The sequence below is a fragment of the Scyliorhinus canicula genome, chromosome 10 (assembly GCF_902713615.1).
Source record: "Scyliorhinus canicula chromosome 10, sScyCan1.1, whole genome shotgun sequence".
NCBI lineage: Eukaryota > Metazoa > Chordata > Chondrichthyes > Carcharhiniformes > Scyliorhinidae > Scyliorhinus > Scyliorhinus canicula.
In genome coordinates, this window is record NC_052155.1 from 2,116,536 (window position 1) to 2,128,945 (window position 12,410).

General features: G+C 51.2%; 1 protein-coding gene across 1 annotated transcript in view; it reads left to right on the forward strand.

Moving 5' to 3' along the window:
* fastk (Fas-activated serine/threonine kinase) overlaps window positions 1-12,410 on the forward strand; it is a 77,126-nt gene that overhangs the window by 738 nt on the left and 63,978 nt on the right. The gene's annotated exons all lie outside the window — the stretch shown is intronic.

Consider the following 12,410-nt stretch of genomic DNA (forward strand, 5'->3'; position numbering starts at 1 on the left):
GGCTGGGGGGGAGGGGACGTGGTGGGCTGGGGGGGGGGAGGGGACGTGGTGGCTGGGGGGGGAGAGGGGACATGGTGGCTGGGGGGGGGAGGGGACGTGGTGGCTGGGGGGGGAGGGGACGTGGTGGCTGGGGGGGGAGGGGACGTGGTGGCTTGGGGGGGGGAGAGGGGACATGGTGGCTGGGGGGGGGGGGAGGGGACGTGGTGGCTGGGGGGGGAGAGGGGACGTGCTGTGAGAGGTACCTGTGGGGTTTGGGAAGGGGCAATACTGGGACGGAACCCCAGGGACTCGGGTCTAATGCAGAGTGTAAATATATATTGATATATATTTATCAATACCTGTTGCTGGGCCAGCGTTTATTGCCCTTGAAGTGTGTGTCTTGCTCGGCCATTTCAGAGTGAACCAGATTGGTCTGAAGTCACAGGTTGACCAGACCAGGTAAGGCAGTCAGATTTACAAGAAACTTTAGTGGAACAGATGGGTTTTTACGACAATCGAAAATTGCTTCATGGTCACCATTCCAGAGACGAGGTTTGAATTGCACATTGATTAATTGAATTGAATTCAAACCCACGTCCACCAGGATTGGGCCATTGGATTACTACTCAAGTGATATTAACACCACGCCACTATCATCAGTGGAGATGATAAAAACATTTTCAACTGTAACACGCTGCAACATTCACCTCCTCCTGTTCCAGTCAAAGAAGAGTACAGCACAGGAACAGGCCCTTCGGCCCTCCAAGCCTGTACCGATCATGATGCCCTAACTAAAAACTAAACCTACTGCCCTTACTCTGTCCGTATCCCTCTATTTCCTCCCTATTCATGGACCCATCTAGATGCTTCTTAAATGTTTCTAATGTGCTGCTTCCACCACATCCTCTCCAGTCACCTGAAGAAGGAGCTGCGCTCCGAAAGCTCGTGTTTGAAACAAACCTGTTGGACTTTAACCTGGTGTTGTAAGACTTCTTACTGTGCTCACCCCAGTCCAATGCCGGCATCTCCACATCATGACCACATCCTCTGGCAGTGTGTTCCAGGTACCACCACTCTCTGTGTGAAAAACTTACCCCGCACATCTCCGGACCCAGGCGGCCAGGAGGCGTCCATTCGGGAGTTGTAGCAGCAGGCTGCTGAGAGGGAGGACGAGGCCGTGGTCCTCGTGGGGAAAGTGGAGTTGCACGAGACACTTCACAAAAAGTGGCAAGACCGCTTGGAGGAGCTGGACGTTTGCACGAGGCGAAAGAATTTGAGGATCCTGGGCCTGGCGGAGGGGCTGGAGGGGTCGGATCTCCCGGCGTATGTGACCACGATGTTGAGCTCGTTGATGGGAGCGGGGTCCTTCCATTTGCCCCTGGAGCTTGATGGAGCTCACAGAGTGCTGGCCAGGAGGCCTAAGGCAAATCAGCCCCCGCAGGCGGTGCTGGTGCGGTTCCATCGATTTAGTGACCGAGAGTGTGTGCTGCGCTGGGCCAAGAAAGAGAGGAGCAGCAAGTGGGAGAATTCGGTAGTGAGAATCTACCAGGACTGGAGTGCGGAGGTGGCTAAGCGGCGGGCCGGGTTCAACCGGACGAAGGCAGTGCTGCATGCCAAGCAGGTCAGATTTGGAATGCTGCAACCTGCGCGCCTGTGGGTGACATACAAGGACCGGCACCATTACTTCGAGTCCCCGGAGGAGGCGTGGACCTTTGTACAGGCGGAGAAGCTGGACTCGAACTAGGGTCTGGGGACACGCTATGGCCGTTGCTGTTTTCGCTGTTGCTGTTCTTCAACTTTGACATGTGTGTTTTTTATGCTGGTTTTCTTTTTGCTCTGTGGGTCTGTCTGTTGGGTGTCGGGTGTGTGGGGAATGTTGGGGGTTTGTATTTTATATGTTCTCTTCTGTACGGGGCTGGGGGTTGGGGTGTGAAACTGGATTTTGGGGAGCTGCGTCAGAAGGGTGGGGTGTGGCAGTGTGAAAGCGCGAGCTTTCCTCTGGTTTCCCACGCCGTGGGACGGGGGGGCGGAGCTGGCGGTGGGGGCGTGTCCTCTACAGGTTTTCTTTCCCACGCTGAAGCGGTGCCAAGGAGGTGTGGCAAGAGGGGGATGGGTTTTGGTGGGAGCTGCCGGGGTCAGCAGAAGTCAGCTGACTCACGGAAGTACCATGGAGGGTGCGTCGTGGCTAGGTGGGGTCCTAGCCTTGGGGAGGGGGGCGGGGGGGGGGGATACCGGGTTGCTGCTGGAATGGCCAGGAAGGAACTGGTGTGGACCGGGGGGGTAGAGGAGAGGCGTTATCGCCATGGGGAACGGGTTGGGCGGGGCGAGCTGGCCTGGGGCGAGCAGTCGACAAGCTACGGCTAGCAGGCGGGGGAGGGGGGCGGGTTGCCCTCTGATCCGGCTGATTACCTGGAACGTGAGGGGGCTGAATGGGCCAGTTAAGAGAACCAGGGTATTTTCTCATCTGAAGGGGCTGAAGGCGGACGTGGCTATGATCCAGGAGACCCACTTAAATGTGGCGGACCAGGTTCGTCTGAGGAAGGGGTGGGTGGGGCAGGTTTTTCACTCTGGATCGGATGCGAAGAACCGGGGGGGTGGCGATTCTGGTGGGGAAGAGGGTGGCGTTCGAGGCGGCTGAGGTGGTGTCGGACAAGGAGGGCAGATATATTATGGTGAAGGGTAGGCTGCAAGGAGAGAAGGTGGTGCTGGTTAATGTATATGCCCCGAATTGGGATGATGCTGGCTTCATGAGGCGCTTGTTGGGCCGCATTCCGGACCTGGAGGCAGGGGGCCTGATCATGGGGGGAGACTTTAACACAGTGCTGGATCCCCCACTGGACCGGTCCAGTTCAAGGACGGGTAGGAGACCGGCGGTGGCCAAAGTACTGAGGGGATTCATGGACCAGATGGGAGGGGTGGATCCCTGGAGGTTTGGGAGACCGAGAGCGCGGGAGTATTCCTTTTTCTCCCATGTCCATAGGGTTTATTCCTGATAGATTTTTTCGTCCTGAGCAGGGGATTGATCCCGAAGGTGCAGGATGCCGAGTATTCGGCCATAGCGATTTCAGACCATGCTCCGCACTGGGTTGATCTGGAGATGGGGGAGGCGCGGGACCAGCGCCCGCTCTGGCACCTGGATGTGGGGATGCTGGCTGATGAGGAGGTGTGTAGGAGGGTCTGGGGAAGTATTGAGGGGTATCTTGATACCAATGACACGGGGGACGTCCGGGTGGGGATGGTCTGGGAGGCTTTGAAAGCAGTGATCCGGGGGGAGCTGATCTCCATCCGGGCCCATAGGGAAAGGAGGGAGAGGAAGGAGAGGGCGAAACTGGTGGGGGAGCTCCTGGATGTGGACAGGAGATACGCGGAGGCACCGGAGGAGGGGTTGCTGGGAGAACGGTGCAGTTTGCAGGCCAAATTTGACTTGACCACCAGAAAGGCGGAGACACAGTGGAGGAGGGCGCAGGGTGCGGTATATGAGTATGGGGAGAAGGCGAGCAGGATGTTGGCGCATCAGCTCCGTAGGCGAGATACGGCTAGGGAAATTGGTGGAGTGACGGATGGGGGTGGGAATGTAGTGCAGAAGGGGACAGAAGTAAATGGGGTCTTTAGGGCCTTCTACGAGGAACTGAACCGGTCGGAACCTCCGATGGGGAGAGGGGGGATGGAGAGCTTCATGAACAGGCTATGTTTCCCAAGGGTTCAAGAGGAGCTGGTAGAGGGGCTGGGGGCGCCGATAGAGTTGGAGGAGCTAGTCGGGGATTGGACAAATGCAGTCAGGTAAGGCCCCGGGGCCGGACGGGTTCCCGGTGGAATTTTATAAAAAGTATGCGGATCTGGTGGGCCCCCTGTTGGTGCGAGCCTTCAATGAGGCATGGGAGGGGGGGGGGGGCTTTGCCCCCGACCATGTCGCGGGCACTGATCTCTCTGATCCTAAAGCGGGATAAGGACCCCTTGCAGTGTGGATCATACAGGCCTATCTCGCTCCTCAATGTTGACGCCAAGTTGCTGGCGAAGATCCTGGCCACCAGGATAGAGGATTGTATGCCAGGGGTGATACACGAAGATCAGACAGGATTTGTCAAGGGACGGCAGCTCAACACAAATGTGCGGAGACTGCTAAATGTTATCATGATGCCGGCAGTGGAGGGGGAGGCAGAGATAGTGGTGGCGCTGGACACAGAGAAAGCGTTTGATAGAGTTGAGTGCGGGTACCTGTGGGAGGTGCTGGAGCGTTTAGGATTTGGGGAGGGATTCATCAAATGGGTGAGGCTGCTCTACGCGGCTCCGATGGCGAGTGTAGTTACAAATGGAAGGCGATCAGAGTACTTTAGGCTCTACCGTGGGACCAGGCAGGGGTGCCCCCTGTCCCCCCTGCTCTTTGCACTGGCGATTGAACCTTTGGCTATGGCGTTGAGGGAGTCAGGGAGATGGAGGGGTCTGGTGCGGGGTGGGGAGGAACATCGTGTATCGCTGTATGCTGACGACCTGCTGTTGTATGTGGCGGACCCAGAAGGGGGAATGCCGGGGGTGATGGAGCTGTTAGCGGAATTTGGGGGCTTCTCGGGCTATAAGTTAAATTTAGGCAAGAGCGAGGTATTTGTAGTACACCCGGGAGGAGGAGGGAATTGGGAGGCTCCCGTTTAAGAGGGCAGTGAAGAGTTTCAGATACTTGGGGGTGCAGATGGGCAGGAGTTGGGGGGCTCTCCATAAGCTTAATTTTATCAGGCTGGTGGAGCAGATGGAGGAGGAATTTAAAAGGTGGGACATGGTGCCGCTATCGTTGGCGGGTAGAGTGCAGTCCGTCAAAATGACGGTTCTCCCGAGGTTCTTGTTCCTCTTCCAATGTTTGCCCATCTTTATCCCTAGGGCCTTTTTTAGAAGGGTGACCAGCAGCATCATGAGCTTTGTTTGGGCGCATAGGACCCCGATGGTGAAGAGGGTCTTCTTGGAGCGGGGTAGAGATGGGGGGGGGGGGGGGGCTGGCATTACCCAATCTCTCGGGGGTACTACTGGGCGGCCAATGTGTCGATGGTGCGCAAGTGGGTGATGGAGGGGGAGGGGGCAGCATGGAAACGGATGGAGAGGGCGTCCTGTGGAGATACAAGCCTGGGGGCCCTAGTAACGGCGCCGTGGCCGCTCCCTCCTACGAGGTATACCGCGAGTCCGGTGGTGGCGGCTACCCTCAAGATTTGGAGGCAGTGGAGGCGACATAGGGGAGAAGTGGGGGGCTCGATGGAGGCTCCGTTAAGGGGGAACCATAGGTTCGTCCCGGGGAACATTGATGGGGGATTTCAGGGTTGGCACAGAGCGGGCATCAGACAGCTGAGGGACCTGTTCATCAATGGGAGGTTTGCGAGCCTGGGGGAGTTGGAGGAGAAATGTGGGCTCCCCCCGGGAAACATGTTCAGGTATCTGCAGGTAAAGGCATTTGCTAGACGGCAGGTGGAGGGATTCACTTCGCTTCCCGCGAGGGGGGTGAGTGACAGGGTGCTCTCGGGGGTCTGGGTCGGAGAGAGGAAGATATCTGATATCTACAAGTTTATGCAGGAGGTGGAGGAGGCGTCAGTAGAGGAGCTGAAAACTAAGTGGGAGGGGAAACTGGGGGAACAGATCGAAGACGGGACATGGGCTGATGCCCTGGAGAGGGTTAATTCTTCCTCCTTGTGTGCGCGGCTTAGCCTCATCCAATTCAAGGTGCTGCACCGGGCCCACATGTCTGGGGCGAGGATGAGTAGGTTCTTTGGGGGTGAAGACAGGTGTGTCAGGTGTTCGGGGAGTCCAGCGAACCATGCCCATATGTTCTGGGCATGCCCGGCACTGGAGGAGTTCTGGAAGGGGGTGGCGAGGACGGTATCAAGGGTGGTGGGATCCAGGGTCAAGCCAGGATGGGGACTCGCGATTTTTGGGGTTGGGGTGGAGCCGGGACTGCAGGAGGCGAAAGAGGCCGGTGTGCTGGCCTTTGCGTCCCTAGTAGCCCGGCGAAGGATTTTGCTACAATGGAAGGATGCGAGGCCCCCAAGCGTGGAGACCTGGATCAATGACATGGCGGGTTTTATTAAGCGAGAGAAGGTCAAATTCGCCCTGAGAGGGTCGGTACAAGGGTTCTTTAGGCGGTGGCAACCTTTCCTCGACTTTCTGGCTCAACGATAGGGTACTGGGACAGTAGCAGCAGCAACGAGAGGGGGGAAGGGGAAGGGGGGACGAAGGGGAGGGGGGGAACGAAGACTATGTTTGTTTATTTAATTTAAATTTATTTTTAAGTTCTCTTGTTGTGGTTGGGGGGGTGGGGGGGATGTGATACATGCGTTGATACGGTCTGGGGGATGTTATAGTTGTTATGGGTTATTTTGTTGCATTTCATTGTTGTTATATTTTATATTTTCTGTAAAAAATTCCAATAAAAATTATTTAAAAAAAGAAATCGAGGATCCAGTTGCAGAGTGGAGAGTTACACCCTAGGTTTTGGAGCTTTGATATGAGCTTGGCTGGGATTATGGTGTTGAAGGCGGAGCTGTAGTCAATAAATAGGAGTCTGATGTAGGAGTCCTTGTTTTCGAGATGCTCTAGGGATGAGTGTAGGGCCAGGGAAATGGCGTCTGATGTGGACCGATTGCGACGGTATGCGAATTGAAGTGGGTCAAGGCGTTCCGGGAGTATAGAGATGATGCACTTCATGATCAGCCTCTCGAAGCACTTCATTATAACTGACGTCAGGGCCACCGGGCGGTAGTCATTGAGGCACGTTGCCTGGTTCTTCTTTGGTACCGGTATGATGGTGGTCTTCTTGAAGCAGGTGGGGACCTCTGAGTGGAGTAGGGATAGGTTAAAGATGTCTGTGAATACCTCTGCCAGCTGGTATGCGCAGGCTCTGAGTGCACGACCAGGGATCCCGTCCGGGCCCGTCGCCTTCCGTGGGTTCACTTTCAGGAAGGCCGATCTGACATCAGAAGCTGTGATGGTGGATATGGGTGAATTATGGGCTGCTGGGGCACTCGACAGTGGATTGTTGGTTACCTGCTCAAACCGAGCATAGAATGCATGTTGCTAAGGGTTCTGCCATTTACAGTATAATTCATACCTAGATTTGATCCTCCAAAATGCATGACCCCGCGTTTGTCCGGATTAAACTCCACCTGCCATTTCTGTGCCCAAGTCTTCAATCTATCTATCTCCTGTTGTATCCTCTGACAATCCTCGGCACTATCAGGAACTCCACCAATCTTACTAACCAGACCACCCACGTTTTCCTCCAGATCATTTATATGCACTACAAACATGAGAGGTCCCAGCACTGATCCCTGCAGAACCACCACTAGCTACAGATCTCCAATCTGAAAAACACCCTTCACCATTACTCTGTCTTCTATAACCAAGCCAGTTTTGTATCCATCTAGCCAGCCAACCCCGAATCCCATGTGATTTTAGTTTTTGTACCAGTCTGCCATGTGGGACCTTGTCAAATGCCTTACTAAAGTCTATATAAATTACATCCACTGCAATTTTCATCAATTTTCTTTGTCATCTCTTCAAAAAACTCAATGAAGTTGGTGAGACATGACCTTCCCCAAACCATGCTGCCTGTCACTAACTAGTCCATTTTTTGCCAAATATGCATTTATCCTATCCCTCCGTATCTTTTCCAAAATCCTTTCCCTTACCGGCCTATAATTTGCTGGATTATATTCTTCCATTCTTAAACAAGGGAATAACATTATTTATTCTCCTCTGGAACCCTCGCCTGTGGTTGAAGATGATGTGAAGATATCTATTAAGGCCCCAGCTATCTCTCCCCTTGCCTCCCGCAGTAACCTGGGATAGATCCCATCCAGCACCGGGGACTTGTCTACCTTAATGCAATTTAGATACTCAACACTTCTTCTTTTGATATATTGACATTCTCAAGAGCGTTCACACACCTATCCCTGACCTCAACATCTGTCATATCCTTCTCCCTGGTGAATACCAATACAAAGTTCTCATTAAGGATTTCACCCACGTCCTGTGAACCACGCATAACTTCCCTCCATTGTCCTTGAGTGGGCCTACTCTTTCTCTTGCTATCCTCTTGTTCCTAATATATGCATAAAAAGCCTTGGGATTCTCCTTGACCATGTTTGCTAAAGACATTTTATAGCCCCTTTTAGCCCTCCTAATCCCACGTTTAAGTTCCTCCTTACTTTCACTGTACTCCTCAAGAGCTTTGTCAGTTTTTAGATGCCTGGACCTATCGTGTGCTTCCTTTAGCCCTTTGACTAAGCTTACAGTTTCCCTTGTCATCCATGGTTCCTGAATCCTGCCATTTCTATCCTTCATTTTTGCAGGATCATGCTTGTCCTGCACTTCAGTCAATTGGCCTTTGAAAGCCACCCACATGCCTGACATGGATTTGCCCTCAAATAGCCGCTCCAAATCCACACTCCCCAGTTCCTGTCGAATTTGGATCTAATTGGCCATCGCACGCGGGCTACTATTGTCCTTATCCATGACTACCCGAAATCTTAGAATTATGGTCACTAAGCTCAAAATGCTCCCCACTGAAACATCAATCACCTGGCCTGGCTCATTCGGCAATACCAAGTCTAGTCTGGCCCCCTCCCTGGTTGGATTGTCAACATACTGGATCAAAACACCCTCCTGGACACATCTAATGAATTGCTCTCCATCCGAGCCGCTGGCTGTAAGGGATTCCTAGTCAATATGGGGGAAGTTAAAGTTGCCCTTCACAATTACCCTGCTTTTTCACATCTTTTCAGTATCTGACTACACAACTGCTCCCCTGCCTCCTCAGTCCATCAATCCAGTCCCATTCGCTGAGGTCATTGCTGATGTGATTGTCACTTTACATTATTGCTATCCCCTCTTACCCTTTCCTCCCTTGTCGATCAAAAATCTATCCAACCCAGCCTTGAATATATTCAATGATGTAGTAGATGTAGCCTCTACTGCCCCATGGGGAAGAGAATTCCAAAAACTCAGAAGAAATTCCTCATTTGCCTTAATTGGAAGACCCACTTATTATGAAACTGTGCCTCTTAGTTCTAGATTCCCCCATGAGGGGACGTATCCTCCCAGCATCTACCCTGTCAAGCACCCGCCTCCCCTCCCATCACCTCCCCGGACCTTACATGATTCAAAAGATCACCTCACATTTTTTGGCCCAGCCTCATCCCAGGAACAGCCTCGTGAACCTTCTCTGAAGTGTCTTGTGGATGTGCCTTTAATTCACTTGTCTCTCAGTCCGGAAGAAAGTCTCGAACACGTCCGTACTTCAGAATATTCTTTATTGCGATCGGAGCAGCCCGCTAGGTATTCTAAAGAACCATCTCTGAGAGTGCCAAAATATTGCTCAAAACATCCTTCTTTTATAGATAACATTAGGGTGGTGGTGTGAGGGGGGGGGGGGGGGGGGGGGGGGGGTCCCTTACATTCACATGAGCTCACCCTATTACAAAACATAAGCTTGTTTTTGCCAGAGATCTAATACATGATTTCACAGACTTTGAGGTTATCTATTGGCACATGAGTATATCTTCATCATAGATTTCATCATAGAATTTACAGTGCAGAAGGAGGCCATTCAGCCCATCGAGTCTGCACCGGCTCTTGGAAAGAGCACCCTACCCAAGGTCAACAACTCCACCCTATCCCCATAATCCAGTAACCCCACCCAACAGTAAGGGCAATTTTGGACTCTTAAGGGCAATTTATCATGGCCAATCCACCTAACCTGCACATCTTTGGACTGCGGGAGGAAACCGGAGCACCCGGAGGAAACCCACGCACACACGGGGAGGATGTGCAGACTCCGCACAGACAGTGACCCAAGCCGGAATCGAACCTGGGACCCTGGAACTGTGAAGCGATTGTGCTATCCACAATGCTACCGTGCTGCCCATCTTAATCAGCAGGTGTTAGCCTTAATTACAAGCGGCTCTCACATTTCCTATTCCGTCATCCGGCCATCTGCCTTGTTTCTCAAGGCTATTCGGCTTACAGTCATTCATGAGTCGGCTCACAAATTCAGATATCAACTCCCTTATCTCAACAAGTTCATCCTCCCTTAATAGCTTCAATAACAAACTCCTCCACTGGTGATTTTCCACTAATGTATCTCATTCATTCTGGCTCGTTCTAGCTATTAACCCTTGCTTCACATTCTCAGTCTCAAATGCAAGTCTGCGTCTCCTTAAAGAGGAGACCAAAACTGTACATGGGGACACTTGGTATGGTCTCACCAATGCCCTGTATAGTTTTAGCAAGACATCCTGACTTTATACTTCATCCTTTTGCAATCAAAGTCAATGTTCCTTTACCGTCCTAATTACTTGGTGCATGAGAACATCGTGACTCACGTACAAGGAGGCACAGATCCTTCTGTTCCACAGCATTCTGCGATCTCTCTCCATTTAAGTAATAGTCTGATTTTCTAGACTTCCCCCTAAATTGGACAACCTCAGATTTTCCCACATGTAGATAACGGGGAGCCAATGGATGTGGTATATCTGGATTACCGAAATTCACTAGACTCTGGGGTGGTCCCGGTGGATTGGAAATTAGCAAACGTGACACCACTGTTTAAAAAAGGAGGTAGGCAGAAAGCGGGTAATTATAGGCCAGTGAGCTTAACTTCGGTAGTAGGGAAGATGCTGGAATCTATCATCAAGGAAGAAATAGCGAGGCATCTGGATAGAAATTGTCCCATTGGGCAGACGCAGCATGGGTTCATAAAGGGCAGGTCATGCCTAACTAATTTAGTGGAATTTTTTGAGGACATTACCAGTGCAGTAGATAACGGGGAGCCAATGGATGTGGTATATCTGGATTTCCAGAAAGCCTTTGACAAGGTGCCACACAAAAGGTTGCTGCATAAGATAAAGATGCATGGCATTAAGGGTAAAGTAGTAGCATGGATAGAGGATTGGTTAATTAATAGAAAGCAAAGAGTGGGGATTAATGGGTGTTTCTCTGGTTGGCAATCAGTAGCTAGTGGTGTCCCTCAGGGATCCGTGTTGGGCCCAAAATTGTTCACAATTTACATAGATGATTTGGAGTTGGGGACCAAGGGCAATGTGTCCAAGTTTGCAGATGACACTAAGATGAGTGGTAAAGCGAAAAGTGCAGAGGATACTGGAAGTCTGCAGAGGGATTTGGATAGGTTAAGTGAATGGGCTAGGGTCTGGCAGATGGAATACAATGTTGACAAATGTGAGGTTATCCATTTTGGTAGGAATAACAGCAAACGGGATTATTATTTAAACGATAAAATATTAAAGCATGCCGCTGTGCAGAGAGACTTGGGTGTGCTAGTGCATGAGTCACAGAAGGTTGGTTTACAGGTGCAACAGGTGATTAAGAAGGCAAATGGAATTTTGTCCTTCATTGCTAGAGGGATGGAGTTTAAGACTAGGGAGGTTATGTTGCAATTGTATAAGGTGTTAGTGAGGCCACACCTGGAGTATTGTGTTCAGTTTTGGTCTCCTTACTTGAGAAAGGACGTACTGGCACTGGAGGGTGTGCAGAGGAGATTCACTAGGTTAATCCCAGAGCTGAAGGGGTTGGATTATGAGGAGAGATTGAGTAGACTGGGACTGTACTCGTTGGAATTTAGAAGGATGAGGGGGGATCTTATAGAAACATTTAAAATTATGAAGGGAATAGATAGGATAGATGCGGGCAGGTTGTTTCCACTGGCGGGTGAAAGCAGAACTAGGGGACATAGCCTCAAAATAAGGGGAAGTAGATTTAGGACTGAGTTTAGGAGGAACTTATTCACCCAAAGGGTTGTGAATCTATGGAATTCCTTGCCCAGTGAAGCAGTTGAGGCTCCTTCATTACATGTTTTTAAGGTAAAGATAGATAGTTTTCTGAAGAATAAAGGGATTAAGGGTTATGGTGTTCGGGCCGGAAAGTGGAGCTGAGTCCACAAAAGATCATCCATGATCTCATTGAATGGCGGAGCAGGCTCGAGGGGCCAGATGGCCTACTCCTGCTCCTAGTTCTTATGTTCTTATGTTCTTATGTGCAAATGCAGTAAAACCTGACCAATCTCCAGGCTTAGGCTGACAGGTGGCAAGTAATATTCGAGCTACACAAGTGCCAGGCAATGACCATCTACAAGGCAAATCCAACCATCGTCCCTTGACATTCGATGACATTACCATCGCTGAATCCCCCAGTATCAACATCCTGGGGTTTAGCATTGACCAGAAACTGGACTAGCCATATAAATAATGCTCATAGCATTCGAAACAAGATAAATGAGTTGACGGCACAAATCATCGCAATTGAGTATGATTTAATGGCCATTACAGAGGCATGGTTGCAGGATGGTCACAACTGGGAGTTGTTAATGTAAGTCTACTTGTGACCATGAAAAGATTATTTTATTTATTTAAATATCCAGGGTTTTAAGATGATTCTGAAGGACA